Below are 12,955 nucleotides of genomic sequence, written 5' to 3'. Positions count from 1 at the left end.
ACTTCTGTGAGATACTGTATATACTGCTGATGAGAAAAGATATTTAGCAGTTTATATTTACTAAAATAATTGCATGTCCTTGTTCTGTGTACTGTGAGAGACCAGATATAGTGAATGCAGTGTCCTGGGTTTAGTAACACTTTAAGGATGTAAGATTTCAGAGCTACATTAATTTGTGAATTTTTGTCTGTCTGGAGTTCAGATTGAACATAGCCTGTCACATTAATTTACAAGAAGCTGATTTCTCCTCTCTAGCCTGCTAACTGGAAGATGAAGGAGCAGCAGAGTATTGAGTCATTCCTCTCCTCATGCTGTGGTCTTCTTAGGCCTGATTGGCTCATAATTCTGGCCCTGCCTTCCCAGTCTAAGTGCTGCTGTACGTGAGGTTAAAGGAGGCTGAAATAAAGACAAATTCCAGTTCTTCCTCAAGCCACACTCAACCAAATATTGCATCAGTTGGTATTTGCCTGGGGTTCAGCTTTAGACCTGATATGGAATATAACAACCGAAGAACCAAAATTGGTGCCTGGTTGCTAGTCATTAAAGAAGAATTAATTTTGTTGGCCCAGCAACCAATCACATTCTGACTTTCACATACTAGTAATTTGTGAATGGCAGATAACTGAAACCAGACAAAATGTCTTCCAGCAAAATATGGACATTTCCTGTCGGGCCGAGTAAATACTTCAGCCTGTACAGGCCTGACACAAGCAAGGCGGGTAATAAACATTAATTGTACTGTGTATTATGTCACTGCTGCCTTATAATATCACATATCTCAAGAACATACAGCAATGTGGAATTACACTTTGAAGTGTGAAGAAGACAATTTGCTCTACTGTTCACAAAGAAATCGTCTGCCGAACGAAGACTAAGCTGAGCATGTAACAGGCTTATAAGGAAGTATGCGTGTGTGATCTTATTCCAGCCCCGGTGCAGGCCCAGGCGCTCCAAACACAATGCTTCTCAGCCACAGGCTGGAAAATCATTCCTATCACAAAACAAAACACCACCTAATCTGCTTTTCCAGCATTTTATCTTCACGCCTCTATTAAGTTTCTTCACACTGACGTATCGCAGTATCTCAGGCAGCCAGAGTGGGGCCAAACCAGAACACAAGACAAGCTCAAGGAGCATGAATATGTGTAACCAACAAGATACCCACAAATGGCTGCCGCAGGCAGGCAGTGCTGTACTGCATTACTGATTGCTGGTAGGAAGGCGGTTTTGTACTACATCACTGATTGTAGGCAGGCAGGCAGTACTATACTTCATCACTGACTGCAGGTAGGCAGGTGCTACTGTATAGCCTCACTGACTGTAGGCAGGCAATACTGTATTTCATCACTGACTGCAGGTAGGCAGGTGCTACTGTATAGTCTCACTGACTGTAGGCAGGCAGGCAGGCAGTACTATACTTCATCACTGACTGCAGGTAGGCAGTTGCTACTGTATAGCCTCACTGACTGTAGGCAGGCAGGCAATACTGCACTTCATCACTGACTGCAGGTAGGTAGGTTCTACTGTAGAGCCTCACTGACTGTAGGCAGGCAGGCAGTACTGTACTACATCACTGGCTGCAGGTAGGCAGTTGCTACTGTATAGCCTCACTGACTGTAGGCAGGCAGGCAGTACTGTACTTCATCACTGGCTGCAGGTAGGCAGGTGCTACTGTACTGCATCACTGATAGCAGGCGGACTGTACTATATTCCCTCACTGACTATAGGTAGGCAGGTGGTGTTATACTGACAACTGTACTACACCACTGACTGCAGGCAGGCGGTGTTATACTGCATCACTGACTGCAGGCAGGCGGTGTTATACTGCATCACTGACTGTAGGTAGGCGGTGTTATACTGCATCACTGACTGCAGGCGGTGTTATACTGCATCACTGACTGCAGGCAGGCGGTGTTATACTGCATCACTGACTGCAGGCAGGCGGTGTTATACTGCATCACTGACTGCAGGAAGGCGGTGTTATACTGCATCACTGACTGTAGGTAGGCGGTGTTATACTGCATCACTGACTGTAGGTAGGCGGTGTTATACTGCATCACTGACTGTAGGTAGGCGGTGTTATACTGCATCACTGACTGCAGGTAGGCGGTGTTATACTGCATCACTGACTGCAGGCAGGCGGTGTTATACTGCATCACTGACTGCAGGCAGACGGTATTGTACTGCATCACTGACTGCAGGCAGGCGGTGTTGTACTGCATCACTGACTGCAGGCAGGCGGTGTTATACTGCATCACTGACTGCAGGCAGGCGGTGTTGTACTGCATCACTGACTGCAGGCAGGCGGTGTTATACTGCATCACTGACTGCAGGCAGGCGGTGTTATACTGCATCACTGACTGTAGGAAGGCGGTGTTATACTGCATCACTGACTGTAGGAAGGCGGTGTTATACTGCATCACTGACTGCAGGCAGGCGGTGTTAGACAGTACTATACTGTATCACTGATAGCAGGCAGGCATAACTGTACTACATGTGGACATACTGACTGATCACATTCACAATACATTGTATTTACTCATTCTACTGTTGGCTATACATTTGTTTGATAAAATGATTGTTTCATTATTTTTATCGACTCTACAAGTTATCAATAACTTTTTTTCATGTACCACTTTAAATGTTACTAAATCCATTATCCTGCATTCACTATATCTGGTCTCCCACAGTACAAAAAACACAGAAATGCAATTATTTTCTTAAATATAAACTGCTAAATACCTTTTCTCATCAGCAGTATATAGCAGTCTTGTGACTTCTATCAGTGTCCAGCAGAACACTGGTTAAAGCTTGCAAGAGGAGTTTTCATCCTCCCCTGATTGTCCTATGATTCTGCAGGACCACTGACCCTCTGTCTGGACAGTGCTGATTGGCCCTGTGCTGTTCACATGCCCCTCCCCCACCAACACACCCAAACTGAGAATGTGCAGCTTGCCCCCAAGGCTCTGTTCTATCAGCAGATGGATTGGGGACTGCGGAAGAAGGGGAAGATCAGAGAATACAGGATCAAATATTGTTTTTACACAATGCAGAGGATTAACCCCTTAGGTTCCACAGTGAGTACAACAAGCATGCTTTACTGCATATACAGACTGATTTTACTGTTGTGTGTTTAGTAACACTTTAACTTTCTGCCATTGAATTGATGATTGCAGCAATAGGATGAGTTGAAAAATGTAATAACTCTGAAGCCATCACTTCTGATTTTTGTTTACTTTTTCCAGTAAAATGGTGACACAAACTGATTGATGCAAACAAATTTACCATATGTGTTGCATCGAACGATCAGAGATAACAGATTGGCCAGCATAACAGCATGCACACAATCCTAAAAACAATTTGGTGTTCCGATTATATCTGAAGCTTTGTTCAATGTGTGGTGCTGTAAAAGTGAAATACAATCTTTAGCAAGCAATATACCCGTCACACTGAGTGATCTAAGGACACAATGCTAGGAGTTAGCCAACCAAACCTCATGCTCAGTAATGGGGAGATGCTAATCGGATAAATTGCAGCACTCAAAAGTTAGATCTCCCTATTTGTGTAAGAATGTTTTGGTGTGATACCCTGCCATGGCCAACATGAAGCCGAGTAAGGGAGTCTCACACCTACGAATGTAAGAGAAATAACTACAGATTTATAACAGAGAAATCTTTGTAACTACTATGACATTTTCTGAGCACTGGGGGAGATTTTACTGCCAAATCTTCTGAGATAATTAAAGTATTCTGTCACATCTGAAAGCTTGTAAAATGATAATTGCAGGTGGTGTTTTCTCATTTTTCAAAAGCCAGAATCCTAGTGTCCCTAAATCCCAAAGAATTCACACATGCACATTTCATAACATCCTGGTAGTATCAAGAGTTGTCTTGCCCCATCCCACATGTTCCTACTGGCCCATCGCTATTATGGATGATCTTACTGGCCAATAGAAAGGTATATGAGGTATAAGGTAGAGGACCATCTATGAAATCTGCACACCGAAAATACCATGGGATTTGGGGACAATGGGAAAGCTATGGATGGCTTTTGACGGTATTTGCAGACACTACTAGATGCCTTCAATTGTTTGCTGCAGGCATTTTATATCCTTTTAGAAGCTTAAAGCGGTATTAAGCCCAAAAGCAAACATTTAATATATTGCAGCTTACCATTTCTTAGATGTGATGGATGCATTCATTCCTTTTTTTTTAGGGTTTCTTTCTTCTATTTTCATCTGGTGATCCAGCCAGTGAGTCTGTTGTTTTTCAAAAGAACAAGCTTTCCAACAGAATGTATCAGTTACAGAGGTGAGACAAACCATTCAGCACCTTTTCCAAAACAGCAAAATAAACCTGTTTGCTGTAACTGCGTATAAAGAATTAGCTGGAGTTTGGCTTCAATAGTTGAATTTGGTGTGCATTTAAATCTGATAGTACATCTAACAATGCTCTCCCCCAGACTAACAGTGCTGCTGTCCAAAGGTGACCCCTGTGCTCAGTCATCCTGAGTGGGGGCACTCTAATACAGGAGGTGTGTTACTGCCAGAGGGCAAAAAGCCTAAGAACATAAAACTAATGCAGCCATCACATCTAATGATTTGTAAGCTGTAATATACAGTATTACATTTTTGGTTTTGGGTTTAATACCACTTTAAGGTGCAATTCCACTCAACCATCGAGCTGTGGGTGGTCACTGCAATATTTGTTGGAGAAGGCTTACTTTTGGAGACTTTATTAGCTCTCTGCAACAATCCAACAAAACCATGATGATTACTTTTTTTTTTTTGTAAGTTCTGGAAAATCCATCATTAGAGTATGGCATGATCATTGGCAGATAAATTAGTGGCTTCACAGCCAGGGGGAGACAAGGTCCCATTAAGGTCTTATGTGCATGTCAATGTATGCTCTCACTCTCCATGCAAGTCAAAGGGAATACACAGTTAAGCAACTTGAAGCAATGTATTACTCCCATGTACATGAGCCCTGACCAATCAAAAGGGTTTTACATTATAATAAGGATTTACAAAATCCTTAAACATAAATTGCAGGTTCATACAAAACAGATCATGAATACCCATGTAAAGTTTACGGATATTATCAGAAGTGAATGTTTTACAATTAAAGTGGATCCGCTCTCAAAAAGTGAAGATTTGCTGTTATAGGGAGCATTTAGAAATGTTAATTGCACCTAAGCAGTTCCTTAGAAAACTTACATTTTTTCTTAAATTCCTTCTGAATAAAAGCAGCACACTTCCTGGTTCTAATTGTGCCTAGGCACTCCTATGCCTACAGCCTTATGACTTATTTTCGGTTTGGATTTACAGATCCTATAAATCAAGACTGTAGCTATGGCCCAAATTCTTATAGAATTTGAAATTAATATAAAATGTTTGGGGATAGAAAGGTCTGTATTGTTTAATCTTAATCTATTATGCTGTGGGACATTTGCAAAATATGTGCAATGTTTACCATTTAGAGCAGGTCTCCAACCTTTCTAAAGAAAGTGCCAGTTTATTGGCCTTCAGACTTCAGAGGGAAGCCTGAATGTGACTAGTGGGAGTAAAAGGTGTCCTGGTGTCAGTGGGATTAAATAATGCATGTTTTTTTATTAGGGCTTCCGGAGGACTAGTGCCCCATTTTAGTGTCAGAAGGAGGAATAGTGCCCCACGGTTGGAGTCAGTGGGAGGCATATTGCCCCATCATTGGTGTCAGTGGGAGACACAGTGTCCTGTTGGTGTCAGTGGGAGGAATAGTGCCCCCTTGTTGGTGTCAGTAGGAGGAGTGCCCCGACGTTGATCTCTGTGGGAGAAATAGTGCCCCAACGTCGGTATCAGTGGGAGGCATAGTGCCCTACTGTTTGTGTTGGTGGGAGGAATAGTGCCTGTTGATGTCAGTAGCAGGAATTATGCTCCATTTTTGGTGTCAGTAGGAGGAATAGTGTCTTGTATCAGTGGAAGGAATAGTGCTGCCCCAAGGGCTGGATAAAGGCAAGCAAAGGGCTGAATCCCCCCCAACCCCACCAAAGTTTGGAAGCCACTGATTTAGAGCACTAAAAATGTGTTTAGTTCAATCTAAATGACCCCACAATGTAAGATAAAACAGACATTTAAGAAACAATTCCAGTCAACAAATGATGACAATCAGTAAGCTACTAATACTATCCATCAAACACTGAAGCTTTGCTCAAGTCTTTATGTTCATTTAGTTTACTTTAACCTGAATTCTATAAAATACACTATAATCAGAATCCAAAAAGCACTTTACAGGGTCACTGGGACTGCTCTGAACCACCAATTCAAAGCATTTGCTTTTGGGTGTTTAAGAACTCCTCTCCAGCACCAAAGGCAGGGGTTCCCAGAACATTGGGTTACTGATAAAAAGGATTTGCATAGACTGATGCTCTACAGCAGGGGTCACTGAACATTTTTAAACAAAGGGCCAGTTTATTGTCCTTCAGGCAATAGGAGGGTCGGACTGTGCCCAGTGGGAGTAGAAAATGCCTGGAGCTTGATGGTCAGTGAAGGTAACAAAATTACAAAGCGCCTCTTTTTATTAGAAGGAGGAATAGTACCCCATCATTGGTATTAGGGGGAAATAGTTCCCCATCATTGGTGTCAGTGAAATTAATAGAACCTCATCATTTGTATTGGGGGGGGGGAATAGTGCCCAATCATTGGTGTCAGTGAAAGGAATATTGACCCATTATTGATGCCGGTGGAAGGTAGAGTGCCCCATCTTTGGTGTCAGTGGAAGGAAATAAGCCCCACAATTGCTTTTCCTTGAGAGGAAAAATGTTCCACCACTGGTGCCAATCGAAACAATGGTGCTCGTTGTTGGCGTCATATTAATGACAGGAATACTGCCCCAAGGGCTAGATAAAGGCAGGCAAAAGGCCACAGTTTGGAGATCACTGCTCTACAGCAATTCCTGGATAAGTACAGTGAGGTATGGAGCAGGTAAGCTTTCCCTGTATGCTGCTCAAGGTATCATTATCAACCTTGACTAGAGCGTACATTATAAACCATCCCATATCATTTTCTACACGTTCTCCTATGATAAAGTAAAATGAGTCAGATTGCAGCTTATGCTGATCTAATATTTGGCTTATCAGCTCAAACCTGGGGAGTAGAAGCTACAAATTTAGTTAGGAAAATCACAACCTGGAAAAGCAGTGTCTGCCTCTGCCAGTAAGGAACCACATTCACTAAGCATACCATAATAGGAACTAGAGGAGAACTACCTAGACAGGATCACACGTGGCGTGCTTGCCTGCACCTGTCAAACAACAATCTTCCTTGATGATATATTAGAGTGCTGGCACTATGTGTTCGATTCCAGAAAGCATTTTTTTCTACCCACTGAAGTTTTCCAGCTGATCTCTATTAGGATGTACATATTTTCCAGATCTTGCAGCTGTTTGCAATCTTTAACCCCTGAAAAAAACCCTATAATAATTTTCAGGTATCAGGGGACACTTATTAAAACTGATTCATCTGGGGTCAATGGTATAAAAGCCCTTTACATTAGTGGTCAGTAGGAAGAATACCCCTTTACAGTGGTGGTCAGAAGGCCAACCTTGCAGACAGCCACAAAGATCACTGGTGTCATGCTGCTTGCCTTGCCAAGTGGCATTGTTCTTGGAACTATGCAGCCACCTTCAGATGAAAGGTCAATCAGCTACCGCTCAAGGAAACTCCAACAACCTTTGGAGGAGCCCTGTTTGAGAATGACTGTTTTAGAGAATTGCAGGTGAAACCATGTTGGTTCTGTTAAAGAACATCTCTAATTAAAGACATACAGTATAAATGCTATCATTGCTGACCACCTTGTGAAAATGCTAGCTACCTGGCTGTCACTGGTGTTAATTCTTGTGAAGTCAATTCCCTGGAACATACATGCATCAAGTGAAATCAGATCTCTTGTTTTGCACACCTATTCCAGAGTAATGGCTCAACAAAATGGTTCTAAAGCTAAAGCATTATTCACCTTAATGCATTCCCTGCATTAAGGTACAAAAACATTTTGCCACTTGCTGTGCCCACTCCCTTCCCTAAACACTTACCTGAGTCCTGTTTCGATCCAGCAATGTACCCAACTGCAGTTCTTCTCCCATTTTTATCCTCTCATGGGAGGGTCAAGCAGCAGTGGGAATCATTGGCTCCGGTTGCTGTCAGTCAAATCCTTTAAGCAGCGATGGGGAGGCAGGGCCAAGCTCTGTCTATGTCTGTGTCTATGGACACACACAGCCCGGCTTGGGAGTGAGCCCAAAGGTCTGCCCCATAGCAAGCAGACATAGAAGAGGAGGACTCCAGAAGAGAAGGTACACAGAGGGTTGCTCTGTGTACCATTGCACAGAGCAGGTAAGTATATCATGTTTGATATTTTAAGAATAAAAAAATACCTTTAGAAAGGCTTAAATTATTTAAGACATTAGATCAAAATGAGAGCCTGGCCACCAGAATTTTCTGAAGGAGGGTCATCAATGGTAGCTTACAAGCTTCTCAGCACAACATTGGAGTAAGTCACATCTCTCAGTATACAGTTATTCAGATAGAGCCATAGACACTGAGATGACAGTTGACCAATCTCTGTCATCTATAGTAAGACACAGTTACAGATCGTTATTAGACATTTTCTCCTATGAGATAAGTGGTTTCGGCAGTGCCTACCATCACCACTTCTCTCCTCTCCAATCTGCATAAAAACAAGCTTAAGGTTTGGACAATAATGATTTTTCACCCTGTGCTCCATCAGCTTGAAGGCACTCAGACAGTCCGTGCATGTCCCTCTGTCCTCAGCTGTCTATGGGTGACTTAAAGGAAATTCAATACTTTTGAAATTCCACCCCTTTCACTTGCTGATAATCATCTTTATGCACTCTTCTGCCATATTGTTTGTTTGTCTGTGCCATGGATATAAACCTTGTGTAAGCTCCATTTCAGTCAGGTCTGTGCTTACACATGGCTAATCCGCTTATCCAACTTGACAGGTGATTGGCTGCTTAGTCTCAAGCACTGCATCTTGGGAGGAAGAAGGAGAAAGTTAAATGTTCACCTATACCCAAAGGTACTGGGTATTACCAAAAGCTCCAATGCAGGAATGGAAAAGCAGAGGAGAGCAAAGGTATTTTTCAGTGGAATGGGGGGTGTGAGCTTTCAAGTGAACATGTCATCATGCTCTGAATGGGGAAAGTGACATATTTGCTTTAACCCTTTCAAACCAGAGGGAACCAGCCCCTGAAATGTTTGTAACACATGGGCTTCCTGCTCAAGTGGTCACTGTGATTATCTGTCATAGTGATCATGTGATTGGGAGCCTGTCCCACAGACGTCCAATCGTAAAAAGAGGTTGAAAGCTGCTGGTATAGGTCCGGTCACTGAGCTGGGGGAGCTGGCGATACGCATATGTGGCGTTAAAGCACCACTGTGCTGTAACATACAGTATATGCATATGGCCAGTTATTAGGTTAATGGGTTAATTTGGGCACAGACAAAAATTACTTTTTGACCATCTATCTTTCAGTTCTGTCCAGACTAAAAACCAGAATGCTTAGGTGGCAACACATTCCTATTTCGGCTATGCAGAAGGGAGGGGGGAGATGTTGCTGATATGCTTTACACAATCCCATAAATTTAGTACTATAGGGAAGGGCATGCTTTCCAGTAAGAATAACACACAGCTACCATTTTTAAACTTACACAGCCAGTACATTTGAATAACACCATGTAGTTTAACATAACCATGTAAAACTGAAAAAAAAAACCTTCAAATGACTGACTACAAGGAGCACAATTTATAGGTACAATTACAGTACAGCTGTAGTGCAACAATCCACCTCAATCCCTTATGTCAGTTCTCTAGTGATCTGAGAACCCTTTTTGCTAGCCTATTTGCAAGAAAGGTATTCCAGGACACACCCACTACAAGCCCCTTGCTGTCCTTCCTGATGTAGCCATGACTGAAAATGATTGGTGAAGCATGAAGCAGAGTGAGAGAAAATGATTAGGAAGTTGACCGACCCACCCTGAATGTGAGAATCTGTCAGGCTGCAGGGAGAATAGAAATTAGAATGAGATAAAGCAAATCTAAACCCAAAAGCAAACATTGTAAATATTGTGTCCCTAAATGTGGTGGTGGCATTAGTTTTCATTTTTCCTTGTTTTCACCAAGTGAACTTGCCAGTAACACACTTTCTGTCTGGCCCACCTTTACAGAGCAACAATGGAGCCACCTTGGACGGAGCATTGTCAACTTGTGGAGAGGGTAAAGAGGTAGAGTGCACTATCAAGATGGACTTGACTAACAAATCAAAGCCAAGCTCCAGCTAATACTTTTTAAGTAGTTAAAACAACAGTTTATGTTCCATTTGGGATAAAGATATATATATATATATATATATATATATATATACACACACACACACACACAGTATCTCACAGAAGTGAGTACACCCCTCACATTTTTGTAAATATTTTATTATATCTTTTCATGTGACAACACTGAAGAATTGACACTTTTCTACAATGTAAAGTAGTGAGTGTACAGCTTGTATAACAGTGTAAATTTGCTGTCCCCTCAAAATAACTCAACACACAGCCATTAATGTCTAAACCACTGGAAACAAAAGTGAGTACACCCCTAAGTGACAATGTCCAAATTAGGCCCAAAGTGTCAATATTTTGTGTGGCCATCATTATTTTCCAGCACTGCCTTAACCCTCTTGGGCATGGAGTTCACCAGAGCTTCACAGGTTGCCACTGGAGTCCTCTTCCACTCCTCCATGACGACATCATGGAGCTGGTGGATGTTGGGAGACCTTTGCTCTCCTCCACTTTTATTTTGAGGATGCCCCACAGATGCTCAATAGGGTTTAGGTCTGGAGACATGCTTGGGCAGCCCATTACCTTTACCCTCAGCTTTTTTAGCAAGGCAGTGGTTGTTTTGGTAGTGTGTTTGGGGTCGTTATGTTGGAATACTTCCCTGCGGCCTAGTCACCGAAGGGAGGGGTCATGCTGCTACTCTCTAGCTCCCATGCTCATCTCCAGGACTTCTCCAGAGCTTCTCCCATCCTCTGGAACTCTCTACCCCAATTTATCAGACTATCGCCTACTCTGCTCACTTTTAGGCAATCTCTGAAAACCTATCTCTTCAGGGAAGCCTATCCTGCCCTCAGCTAATACTGGAATCTTCTACTCTTCCAACCAGTCCATCCCCCACAGTTACTACCTTTTGTACCACTAGCCCCTCCCTCATAGATTGTAAGCTCCAAGGAGCAGGGCCCTCCTTTCCCTCTTGTATTGAACTGTATTGTTGCTGTATTGTCTCCCGTTATATTGTAAAGCGCTGAGCAAACTGTTGGCGCTATATAAATCCTGTATAATAATAATGCTCTGCTTCAATATGTCACAGTACATGTTGGCATTCATGGTTCCCTCAATGAACTGTAGCTACCCAGTGCTGGCAGCACTCATTCATCCCCAGACCATGACACTCCCACCAGCATATTTGCCTGTAGGCAAGACACATTTGTCTCTGTACTCCTCACTTGGTTGCTGACCACACACACTTGACACCATCTGAACCAAATCAGTTTATCTTGGTCTCATCAGAACACAGGACATAGTTCCAGTAATCCATGTCCCTAGTCTGCTTGTCTTCAACAAACCGTCTGCGGGCTTTCTTGTGCACCATCTTTAGAAGAGGCTTCCTTCTGAGACAACAGCCATGCAGACCAATTTGATGCAGTGTGTGGAGTATGGTCTGAGCACTGACAGGCTGAACCCCCATCCCTTCAACCTCTGCAGCAATGCTGGCAGCACTCATACGTCTATTTGTAAAAGACAACCTCTGGATATGACGCTGAGTATGTGCACTCAACTTCTTTGGTCGACCATGGCGAGGCCTGTTCTGAATGGAACCTGTACTGTTAAACCGCTGTATGGTCTAGGCCACCGTGCTGCAACTCAGTTTCAGGGTCTTGGCAATCTTCTTATAGCCTAGACCATCTTTATGTAGAGCAACAATTCTTGTTTTCAGATCCTCAGAGTTCTTTGCCATGAGGTGTCATGTTGAACTTCCAGTGACCAGTATGTGAGAGTGAAAGCGATACCAAATTTAATACACCTGCTCCCCATTCACACCTGAGACCTTGTAACACTAACAAGTCACATGACACCGAGGAGGGAAAATGGCTAATTGGGCCCAATTTGGACATTGTCAATTAGGGGTGTACCCACTTTTGTTGTCAGCGGTTTAGACATTAATGGCTGTGTGTTGAGTTATTTTGAGGGGACAGAAAATTTACACTGTTATACAAGATGTACACTCACTACTTTACATTGTAGCAAAGTGTCGTTTACTCAGTGTTGTCACATGAAAAGTTATAATAAAATATTTACAAAAATGTGAGGGGTGTACTCACTTCTGTGAGATAATATATATATATATATTTATATATATTATACACATATATACTGTAAATGAATAAAATCTGACCATTGTAAGCATCCCTGGAAATGCTAAAGTTAAACTAAAGACAGGAATACTCACCTATTCTTCAATGGTCTGACGCCTAGGAGGTCACTCGCCGGCATCTTCTCCCAAGTTTCTTCTGTGCACTGTTTCTTGCCCACCTTGATTGGCCAGTGTGGGATGATGTCCCTCCAGCACATTCACAGGAGTGCAGTCATCCTGGCACAAAGTCACCGTGCTGGAATATAAACTGAGGTGCGCATGCGCAGCTCAGTTTGCATTCTACAGAGGACTGTGAACAGACAGGTAAGAGTATTATATGTCAGAATAGACACTGCATATCTTTTCTGCAATAAAGATTCCGCCTGTTCACAGTTTTTTACATTTAGACTTTTGTTCCACTTTAATTGGTCTGACTCGACCCTTTAACTGTCACTTTTGCTGGACAGCTTGGTCTGTTAAAGGAAGTTGAAAAATACAGA

General features: G+C 42.6%; 1 protein-coding gene across 6 annotated transcripts in view; it reads right to left on the bottom strand.

Moving 5' to 3' along the window:
• The window catches only part of DVL1 (dishevelled segment polarity protein 1), a 214,357-nt gene that overhangs the window by 64,274 nt on the left and 137,128 nt on the right, over positions 1-12,955 (bottom strand). The window lies entirely within an intron of this gene.

Source organism: Staurois parvus, unplaced genomic scaffold (genome assembly GCF_062004578.1).
Source record: "Staurois parvus isolate SC_StPar_1 unplaced genomic scaffold, SC_StPar_1.0 ptg000160l, whole genome shotgun sequence".
Classification (NCBI taxonomy): domain Eukaryota; kingdom Metazoa; phylum Chordata; class Amphibia; order Anura; family Ranidae; genus Staurois; species Staurois parvus.
Note: the sequence above shows the minus strand (reverse complement) of the source record. Positions and strands in the feature narration are given on the sequence as shown.